Consider the following 11,336-nt stretch of genomic DNA (forward strand, 5'->3'; position numbering starts at 1 on the left):
GTCTGGTTTGATGAAGGCAGAGAACAGGAGGTTAATCACAGCGACGCCCGGTGGACGCCGGCGGAACTGCAGCCTGTTCTACTATTCTAACAATTAGCACATTTATAATAAATATAATAATCCTCCTCTTTAATCTCTGGATTCTAACTGTCAGATGTGTCTGTTACTATGGCAACAGATGCTGACAGGTCACAGACACCATCTCGTTTTTATAGGATTGTGGGGACAGAGTAGAAAAAGAAAAATCTGCTGTTGGTAGAGATACGTGGATGAAGTTTGTGTGGCTCCTTCAGATTAAATCCTCGTACACAGACACTTCCCATCACACCTACTGGTCAGATACAGGTATGAACTTCCACATATCAGCACATCAGTCAAGTCGTTCTTCAGCAGCTGTGTCTTCATTCTGAGAATCACTGTTCACACGGGGAAACGTCCTTTACAATAAAATGTTTAAATGTGTCCTGTTACTACTTATTACTTGAAACGTGGAACAGACTGGTTCAGGTTTTTGCTGTGTTACGTCCTGTTTACAGGCGTCCAGGTCACAACATGACCCATGTTCCCCTGGTCCCACAAACAGCTACAATATAAAGAAGGTTATTTCTTTACAACAGTGAAACAAATGGAAGTAAGTGAATGATGGCTCTGAGGTGGACCAAGGCCAAAATAACAAGACATGGGAATTAATCCAATAAACTAACAAAGCCAGACACTTAACTCCCTAAATAACTAAATAACAGGAGAAAAGAAGACAACAAAATTGGCAGTTCACCCCTACTACTCAATGAACAGTCAGTGCGTTTACATGCAGAGTTTGATGGAGCTTTGCTCTAAACTCTACTTCCTGACTACGTCCTTGTCCCAGTTTACATGCAGCGGAGAAAATCTAATAACTGTTCTCCTCCTCCACACTAGGGGGCAACACGTGTCTTTTCAGCGGGTTAATACCACGTTAATACGGCCCGATTTCTGGTTGATCTATTACATGATATAATAAACTAGAGTCGTTCATGTTTCAGACATTTAAACAACAACCAGACGGATAATAGAACATTTTTAATCTCATACGTAATGTTCGCGTTACTTCTGGTGCAGGTAAGATCCGCGCTGTCCCTCAGACGGTTCTGTTTCTCTTCTTCTTCTTCTTCTACGATCGGCTTCTTGGACGTTTTTGTTCCGGGGTCACGCGCCAGCGCAGCGGTGGTGGAGCATGCGCACACGCATCATCCGATGAAAACTCTGATTCAGTCGCATTATCTGGGCGTTTCAATAACAATGAGAACTGAGAATCAGGATCCAGAACCGGGACCTGCACCAATCAGCTCCTGGGCTCAGCACACACCTGAAACAAACTCATGGGCCTTAGCACCAACATCATAACACCCCCATGATGTTTAATGTCCAAGAGTTTTAAGAAAACCTGGACGGCTCCTTCTTATGACAAGTCTGCAGGTTAAAATCCCACAGACGGAGGCGCCAGCGCATATGATCTGAGTAAATCTGGCTGTGAACTGGACCCGAGATAAACTCGAAAGTACCGTAAGAGCGAGCAGAAGGGAAGAGCTTCCCTCTCAGTCGTGCTATATTTGTCCTGTTGTTGGTTCATTTCTTAGAAGAATAACAGACGGGATGTTCAATAGTCTGATCATCAACAGCGCGAGTGTCTACCTCTAATTTAAAGCTATGAACCAAGGCACCTGTCCCTGACCCACCTGTTCACCCAAAAACATTACAGCAGCTCTGAAGAATGTACATTTCACCAGGCTGAGAGTGAAGGAGACTTTGTGAAGATGGATGAAAACCAGGTGGAGATGGTCAGACCAGGTGGAGGAGGAGACAACCACGTCATCTAAACAGGCCTCACGGTTTGTAACTCAAGCTCAGCTCAGCTGGAGTTTTTTAGGCACTTTTTAGACATTAATCTGAGTCAAGTCGGGCTCCAGCGTCTCATCACAACACTGTTGTCCAGAAAAACAACGACAGGCTCTCGGTTTTTCTCGGCGTAAATGAGAAAACACTGGACAGAAACAGGTCAGAAGAGACAGAGCAGAGCATCAGGCAGACACAAAACAACTGGGAGCAACTTCCCTTCGGCCAAATCGTTGCCCAGAATAAATGAAATGCCATTTGTCGGGAACCCTGGGACTAGTGCGACTTTAACAGGTCCCGACACAAAGAGTGGATGCAAATGAATCATGTAAGAGGACATTAAAGTGGCTCATTTTAATTCCCCAAACCAACACATCAGGATGACACCAAGTCTCTGTGGATAACGGCAGGACTCTAGGACACTAGGACTCTAGGACACTAGGACTCTAGGACACTAGGACACTAGGACTCTAGGACACTAGGACTCTAGGACACTAGGACTCTAGGACTCTAGGACACTAGGACTCTAGGACACTAGGACTCTAGGACTCTAGGACACTAGGACACTAGGACTCTAGGACTCTAGATCTAGGACACTGACACTCTAGGACTCTAGGACACTAGGACACTAGGACTCTAGGACACTAGGACTCTAGGACTCTAGGACTCTAGGACACTAGGACTCTAGGACACTAGCATGGGAGACTGATGACCAGTAGCTTGTCTGATTCTTCTCCCGTTACGGAAACAAACCTGCGTCATACAAACCGGTTGAAAGGGATCAACTCAGAAGAAACACTCTGGTTAAGGTGGGATTAGGGTTTGACTGGTAGAGACTTCAGGTGCATCTGTTTGCAGCTCGACAGCTAATGTGAAGCTGCATATTTTGCACTTCAAGCTGTTTGTCCCTTAGTGAAGCAGCCGCTCCGTGGTCTTCATGATGCTGGACGTCAGGGCGACGCTCTGGACTCATTCATCTCCCTCTGGTGGAGCTTCTGCATGTGTTTTACTCAGTGATGATCCTTCAAACCAATGTTCCCTCTAATTTTTCATGTGTCTGGGCTACACACAAGCTCCCTGAGCACACCGAGGACCACTGTGAGCAACATTTACAGAGTAGACCTTTCTCACCCGAAAAAGAAAAAATCTCACCCATTCACTGCTTGTTCTTCTATTTGCACATTCTCCGACAGCCATTCCATCTTAAAAGAACCGCATTTCTTTTTTACTTTGGCTTGGTGAGTGGATGTGTCGCTGCCCGTTCGTTTCGCCATGGTAAGGGTTGTTGTTAGCTAGCTAGCCTGCACGGCGCGTATGGGCAGGGCAGAGGGCACATAGGCAAGCACTGTCAAGGCCAGGGCTGGGCAATTATTTCTACAGGGGCCACATGAAACATCTGAACTGTGTTGAAGGGGCAAACCAAACGATAACTTGAACGTTATTCTGCTCAATATTAATTTTCTCCCATTGTAAAAAGCAGCAAATTATAAATGTTGATAAGCTGCTACTGGTAATCAGAAACATAAGAATATTCTGTAAATAGAGTTTTGCTGTAGGTTGAAGAGGAAAATGAAACACAATCGATCTGTAGTTTTGGATAAAAGCATTGGAATGTTGGAAACTTTGTCCTCTTTGGAAAACTTCGGTGGATCATGTAGCTACATGAATTATTTTCTGTATCTCAATAAATCTCAATAAATGTTTACCCCTTTAAGACCTGAATGTCCGTCTGCCCACAAAGAGAAGCTTCCTGTATTTGAATTACCGTAATCCCCGATGGACAATATTCAAGTTGCGCTTTCTAGAAAAAACGCTGCCATTACGGTAATGATGATGCTGCTGTGGCTGCAGGTTGGAGAGCAACGATCACGGAGCCTCAGTAAGAGACACTTGTTTGGAGGAATTTGTTGGTAAAAACAAAGTTAGTTATACTCTTGAGATGTCACGAAGGTCTTTCAGGCAAAAGCACAACTAACCAGTGTTCAGTCACAATGAATATTATCAATAGAACCAAACCACTGTGACTTACGGTAATTTATAATCAGCCGCTTTGACGGATGCCAGCGATCCGTTCAGGCTTTTGAGGGTTAATAGATGATAAGAAGCTGTTTCAATCTTACTTTTTTTGTTGTTGACGAACTAACAGCGTCATGACGTAAATAACACACCATGGCTCAAAATAAAAGCAACACAGTCATATTACATGAACAGTATAAACAAAGGGCCGTAAAATGCCCAGGTCTGGTCAAGGCTATGATTGGCTGCGTAGCGTAAGTGAACTGTATCGTACCATTGAATGGACACCTGTCACTCACTGAGTTACGTTGCAAAATGGTACAGAACACAATATTATTGGTCTAATTAATTAGATTAGATTAGGTCTAATATTAGATATTAATTAATACGTTTATGTTGAATTTTATTTTATGCGCTGCATAGATTTTCTTGTGCGCTGAGAATGTGCAAGCAGTGCGCGATTGCGCAAGCGCGCAGCTTAGAGGGAACATTGCTTCAAACATTATTCAGTCCTTAGTTGATCACTTATTTACTCTGACTCCTCCTCTTCTCTCTTTATGAGTTTCCTGGTTTCAGTTTACTTTCACTTTCTCCGATCTCGTTCTACACCGTATCAAGGATTCTTTCTCCAGAGTCGTGTCTCAGATCTTTGTCTCCGTCTGAAGGTAATGAAGCAGTTTGTGGTGTTTTCTTCATCATCAGCTCAGTTCCAGCAGAAATCTGCCGCTCCATAGTTCACGTTAAACTCAGTCCAGCTGAAAGGTGAGAGTCTGGATCAAACTCGTCCTCCATGTTGTGTCTCTGATCACGTTTGTCTGTTTGTGTCACTCGGTGCATGAATATGATTGAAGGTGATTTTCTTTGCTTCATCTTTTCATCGAGGACACAGTCGGGCTTTTATTTAGAAACCGTCTCTAGAAGTTGGATCTGCTTTTATAACGTAAAGCCCTGAAAGTAACTAAGTTCTTTTAACCTCCAGCTGATAGAACAGATTTTATTGATGTTTCACAGGTACAAGAAAGAACAGGAACACACTACATACACACACAGTACTGAAATACACACTTTGTGACACTATAAAAGTACACAGAATGTTATTTTACATGTTGGTGTAGAAAAGAGTAGCTCTCTGTTTAACAGTCTGTGTCAATGAGCAGCGCCACCATGTGGTCAGTAGAATACTGTATCAGCTGCTGTCTCTGATGGATCTCTACCCACCACTGGACCAGAACCAGGGACACATGGTTGTTGTGTTTGAGTCTTGACTTGTTCACACATGTAAAGTTCTTATTTATTGATCCGTGTCCTGATGTTATTTAGACCTGAACTAAACTCACATTAGAACTGAACCCTGAACCATAATCTCTGGTAATAAAGATAAATAAAGAGGCTGGAGATGATTAACTCCACACTGCTCCTCACACCAACATGATCCCATCAATGATTCACCACATGATGAATCACACTCAGCCTCCTCATATTCAATCATGTCCTGATTGATTCTGGTCCAGATTAGTTTCTAGTTTAGTTTGGTTCTCGGCTCCAGGTCCAGGATCTGTTAAAAGTCTCATCACTGATGAACACACGTCTCTTATTCAGGTTCATTTCTACCAGTAGATGAATGAACGAGTTCAGTATCTGGTCTTTAATGGGACCAGGACTCATTGTGGGTTCACACTGACCAAAGGAACGAGGTCACATGGGTCCTAGACCAGATCCACATGTGGACTGAGACCAGATTCAAGATTCAAAGAGTTTATTTTCATGTGCTCAGTGTAGAAACATGTTTCCTTGGACAATGAAATTCTTCTTTTCGCCGTCCACCCAAAGAAAACAACATAAAAAACCTTAGAAATAGAAAATATATAAAGTAAAATATAAAAACATATAATACAAGATATAAAAATAACTCGTCCAACATGTTGATGTGTAAATGTGAACAATGAAGTGAAATGTGAAGAGAAACTGAATGTTTGTGAATGTTGGTGGAGGTGCTGGCTGAAGTCCTGGTCCAGATCCTGACAGACTGGGGTCTGCCAGTCAGATGTTAGTTCCAGGTCTGAACAGGTCCAGAGAGGGTCCGGTCTGTGAGGTGAGTGCTGTGATGGTCTGTAGAGAGGTGTTCAGTGTTCATGGTGTGAATGAGCTGGTGGATGTGGTCGTTCCTTCCAGCCTTGATGTCCTTGGTTCTCATCCTGACGGTGTTAAAGCTACATAACAGTAGCTCTTCTTAGCTTGCTAGCCTGTTAGCTAACAGTAGCTTCCAGTCAGACTCAGTGTCAGTGAACGCATCATGTGTGTCCTCCATGGCTCTATCTAGTGGACCGATAGTAGAAGTGCAGCAGCTGATGAATAAGAGCCAATCAGTGGAGGATCAGCTGATCTTTTTACAGCAGGAATGATTTCAGTTGATGTTCACATGAATGATCAGTGTTTCCTCTGCAGGTGGAAGAAGAAAGAGTGAATTCATCAGCATGGACCAGAGAGAGGACAGACTGGACGGACCTGGACCTGGACCTGGACCTGGACCTGGACCCGGACCTGGACCCAGCTGTGTGTCTTTGAAGAGCGACCAGTCAAAGGATGATGTGATTGACTTTAAAGGAGGACATGGTTCTGGTCCAGAGAGGTAAAGAGTGGGTGAAGCTGTCCTCCATGAGGAGCTGATGGTTCTACTTTCATGTCTCCTCCTCTTTGGGTTAAAGCTGGTTCATCACTCTTACATCACTGAGTTTATTCAACATGTTTGTTTCATCCTTTTACTTCTGACGTCTCTGCGTTGAATTTATTCTCATCAGTTTTTTATCTGTGGTGGTTTACTTTCAGGAGACCAGACTCTCCTAGACCTGGACCTGGACCTGGACCTGGACCTGGATCTGGATCTGGACTCAGCTGTGTGTCCTTGAAGAGCGACCAGTCAAAGGATGATGTGATTGATTTTAAAGGAGGACGTGGTTCTGGTGCAAAGAGGTAAAGAGTCATTAAATGTTGTGTCCTCTGTCTGTGTTTCTACCTTGTAGCTTGGACCAGGACTGGACTGGGACAATAAATCAGTCATTCTGAGCTGAGACCGACCCACCAGGTCTAGATGGAACGACATTCAGTGCGTTTACATGCAGAGTTTGATGGAGCTTTGCTCTAAACTCTACTTCCTGACTACAGTCCTTGTCCCAGTTTACATGCAGCGCAAGAAGATCTAATAACTGTTCTCCTCCTCCACACTAGGGGGCGACACGTGTCTTTTCAGCGGGTTAATACCACGTTAATAATTTCCTGGTGACCTATTACGTGGTATAATAAACTAGAGTCGTTCATGTGTCAGACATTTAAACAACAACCAGACGGATAATAGAACATTTTTAAATCTCGTACGTAATGTTCGCGTTACTTCTGGTGCAGGTAAGATCTGCGCTGTCCCTCAGACGGTTCTTCTAGCGGCTCCGGCTCCGTTCCTTTTCTTTTTTTTTGTCTGCATAGTTGAACACCACAGGGTGTCAACATTATATGAGGTTGATGCAGTTATATTCTTGCAGCTGAAAGCTTTATTACTTAGTGCGTGAGTGTGACCATCACCAGCCTCCCTGAGAACTGTCCTGTTGATCTTTATTGAGTGTAGTGACCTTGTGTGGCAGGGAGGGCAGTGCTACACCTCAGTGAATAGAGGGGGAGAACAAAGGACAGAGAAGATGTGGAAGGATGGACAGTGGAGGAGATGCATGTGGTGCTGGTAGGAACTGGTGGTGTAGGGTTCTGTGCTTCCCAAGTCACCTCACTCAGGTATGACTGGGTACAGTCATCTCTGGAGAGATGAGAGAGTCCAGGGGGGTAAGGGTGTCCCAATGGAAGGAGAGAAGTCTGCCATAGGGCACGTAGTGATAGAGTGAAGACAATAATCCAGCCCTTAATAGCCGGGACTCATCGATTCTTCTTGATGTGATCCAGTACGGGCTGGCAGGTGACAACACACATGCATGTGGACATTCCCTAAATATGAGTGAGACCATTACCAGGGCCCAGAGTCAGGTCAGAAGCCCCAGCGCCCGAGAACCTCCACCCCAGTGTGGGGCGCATGGGTGACAGGACCAGAGAACCACCGTAGCTGCAGGGCATGTCACACCCCAGCGCAGATGGCGAGCGACGACCAACACCCCCAGACCGACCAAGCGAGCACAAGCCGGTGCAGGCCAGAGCAGCCCCCCATACCCCCCACACCCCCCCCACCCCCCACACCCCCCACACCCCCCATATCCCCCACACCCCCCAGCCACCGCCAACAGTCCACCCACACCAACAACTTCTTCTACGATTGGCTTCCTTGGACGTTTTTCTTCCGGGTCACACGTATTATCCGATTGAAAACTCCGATTCAATCGCATTATCTTGGCGTCTCAATCGGATAACGTGTTTACATGCACTTAAGTTCTCCTGTTATAGTCCGATTAAGGCAATAATTAGTTGTTGTTTTTTCACGTGCATGTAAACGCACTGAATGAAGCCTAGGACTAAAAAAACTAACTTTCTTCTGACAATGCTTGTTTAGTTCAGAAATTAAGTTATGTGTAATAATGTAAAATAACAGAGGGAAAAGGTATTGAACACACAGAGAAAGGGAGGTGAAAAGGACATGGAACACCAAGACCAGCTGAAATCTATCAGTGATCAGAAAGACAACCTGCCCTTTGTTAGTGTAAATGAATATCAGCTGCTTCAGTCCAAATTGATGGCCTATAAAAAGGTGTGTCAGTACCAAGGTGTCACACAAGGAACATCTCATGATGGGCAAAAGCAAAGAACTCTCACAGACCTTCACAACCTCATTGTTGAAAAACATTCTGATGGAATTTGGTTCCAGAAGGATTTCTAAACTTAACGAAAAGAGCATCATTCAACCATAAACCAGCTCCTCTCAAGATTTCTGACAGAGTGAAAAGGATTATCAGAAGAGTTGTCTAAGAACCACTACTAGAGAGCTTCAGAAAGACCTGGAATTAACAGATACAGTCCCCTCCACAAGTATTGGAACAACAAGGGAAGTTGCCTTGTTTTTGTGGTTTGACTGAAGACATGATGACGTGAAACGAGGGTGGACATTTCAGCAAGACAATGATCTCAAACAGAGCCAAGGAAACTCTCCACTGGCTTCAGAGAAAGAGAATAAAGCTGCTAGAACGGTCCAGCCAATCACCTGACTGGAATCCACCTGGAAATCTATGGACAGAACTAAAAATCAGAGTTCACAGAAGCCCACAGAACCTTCAAGATTTAAAGACAGTTGTCTGTGAAAGAATGAGCCAAAATCACATCTTAGCAGTATGCGACTAGTTTCTCCAAACAGGAGGCGTCTGGAAGCTTCAATACCAACAATGGCTTTTGGACAAAGTATTTAATAAATATCAGTAAGTGTGTTCAATACTTTTTGCCTCCTTATTTCACATTATTCCACATAACTTCTGAACTTATTTGTTTTGGTTTCTTTCTATGTATGAATTATTTGGGTTGTTACCAGCACCTGGTGAACATTTCATGTCAATAGCACCTTTAGAAACATGTTTACTGTGAAAAATTGAGATGTGTTTTACTTGCTGTATACTGGTGTATATGTACTGGTCTAATTAACTTAAGCTCCACATTCCTCCCAGTCCTGTTATTCTATACAGGGCTTGGAGGAAACCACAAGGCTGCTTGGTTAACCCTAACCCTAACCCTAACCCTAGTTAACCTCCTGAACGAATAGTGACATTTTCATAGCAGTAGTTGGGGAAACACAGCCTTAGAAGAGGTGGTGAATAAGTGGATATTTGAAGCAGAGTAGTGTCTTTAGTCTTGTAATGGATGAGAGCTAATTGATGATTGGTCCACAGAGTCCACCAGCAGAGCTCAGAGGTTCTCAGTGGTCAGTCTACCCAGCAGCATCAGACACAGCTGGACTCCATCTTTCTGGTCTGTACATGTACAACAACTACTTTCCATCATGTCCATGCTGCTCTTTGTAGACCAGTGGATTGTCAGTGTGTCCAACATGGATCTGATGTTTGTCTCCATGGTTTCAGTCTGCTTGTGTCATTCATATTGTCTTCTGTTCCAGCTGCTGGAGGACAACATCATGACTTTTGTGAAGAAGGAGCTGAAGAAGATCCAGAAGGTTGTGAGTCCAGATTACCCAGAATGCTCAGAGAGTCGAGGGAGGATGAGGAGGTGTTGGAGGGTGAGGATGAAGAGCAGAGGAGGAGCAGAGATTTACTGGTGAAGATCACAATGAACTTCCTGAGGAGAATGAAGCAGGAGGAGCTGGCTGACTGTCTGCAGAGCAGTAAGAGGATTTCTCTAAACATTGAAGCTGCTGGAGAAATGAGACATTTACTAATGTCTCAAGAGATGAACCAAGATATATTCACACACTCATTCTTTAGAGCAACGACATGTTGGAATATTTACTGGAGGGTTTATTCATTCATCTTATTTCTTGTTTTTTCATTTAGGACATTACCAACGTAAAGTTAAATCTGGTCTGAAGGAGAAGTTCCAGTGTGTGTTTGAGGGGATTGCTAAAGCTGGAAAGTCAACCCTTCTGAATGAGATCTACACAGAGCTCTACATCACAGAGGGAGGGACTGCAGAGGTCAATGATGAACATGAGGTCAGACAGATTGAAACAGCATCCAGGAAACTACACAGACCAGAAACAACCATCAGACAAGAAGACCTCTTTAAAGCCTCACCTGGAAGACATGGACCAATCAGAAGAGTGATGACAAAGGGAGTGGCTGGCATTGGGAAAACAGTCTTAACACAGAAGTTCACTCTGGACTGGGCTGAAGACAAAGCCAACCAGGACATCCTCTTCATATTTCCATTGACTTTCAGAGAGCTGAATGTGGTGAGAGAGAGAAAGTTCAGCTTGGTGGAACTTGTTCATCACTTCTTCACTGAAACCAAAGAAGCAGGAATCTGCAGCTTTGAAGACTTCCAGGTTGTGTTCATCTTTGACGGTCTGGATGAATGTCGACTTCCTCTGGACTTCCACAAGACTGAGATCCTGACTGATGTTACAGAGTCCACCTCAGTGGATGTGCTGCTGACAAACCTCATCAGGGGGAAACTGCTTCCCTCTGCTCGCCTCTGGATAACCACACGACCTGCAGCAACCAATCAGATCCCTCCTGAGTGTGTTGACATGATGACAGAGATCAGAGGGTTCACTGACCCCCAGAAGGAGGAGTACTTCAGGAAGAGGTTCAGAGATGAGGAGCAGGCCAGCAGCATCATCTCCCACATCAAGACATCACGAAGCCTCCACATCATGTGTCACATCCCAGTCTTCTGCTGGATCACTGCTACAGTTCTGGAGGATGTGTTGGAAACCAGAGAGGGAGGAGAGCTGCCCAAGACCCTGACTGAGATGTACATCCACTTCCTGGTGGTTCAGGCCAAAGTCAAGAAGGTCAAGT

This window comes from Mugil cephalus, chromosome 8 (genome assembly GCF_022458985.1).
Source record: "Mugil cephalus isolate CIBA_MC_2020 chromosome 8, CIBA_Mcephalus_1.1, whole genome shotgun sequence".
Classification (NCBI taxonomy): domain Eukaryota; kingdom Metazoa; phylum Chordata; class Actinopteri; order Mugiliformes; family Mugilidae; genus Mugil; species Mugil cephalus.